We start from the raw sequence: 442 nt of genomic DNA on the forward strand, positions 1-442 counted from the left end.
TGAACTGCCGGTTAGCCACCACATAGGCCTCATTCTGGATGGGCTCCAGGATGGCCTGCTGCTCCGCCATGTTGGCGGCTTGGGCGACCGCGAACTCCGCCTCCGCGTCCTTCATGTCGAAGCCCGGAGCCGGCGCCAGCTCCTGCTCCGGCTGCTCCACCTCATCCTCCTCGGATCGCCACCTCCGTCGGAGCCGGCTGCAGCTCCTCTCCCTCTTCCTCCTCCACCTCCTCGTCCCCCGGCTCCGGCGAGTCCAGAGGCAGCCCGACCGCAATGCGAGCAGCATGCGTAGCGTACCTCGCCCGGATCTCCTACTCGATTTGGTACCGGCGCTCCAGAGCCGGCATAACATACATGGTTATCTTTTGCCGAACCATGGCGTGACCGAAGAGCATGGGAAGAGCGGCAGAGCAGGAGAGAGGAGGTTTTCCCGTCGGGCGGC

The sequence above is a fragment of the Triticum dicoccoides genome, chromosome 3B (assembly GCF_002162155.2).
Source record: "Triticum dicoccoides isolate Atlit2015 ecotype Zavitan chromosome 3B, WEW_v2.0, whole genome shotgun sequence".
NCBI classification, from domain to species: Eukaryota; Viridiplantae; Streptophyta; class Magnoliopsida; order Poales; family Poaceae; genus Triticum; species Triticum dicoccoides.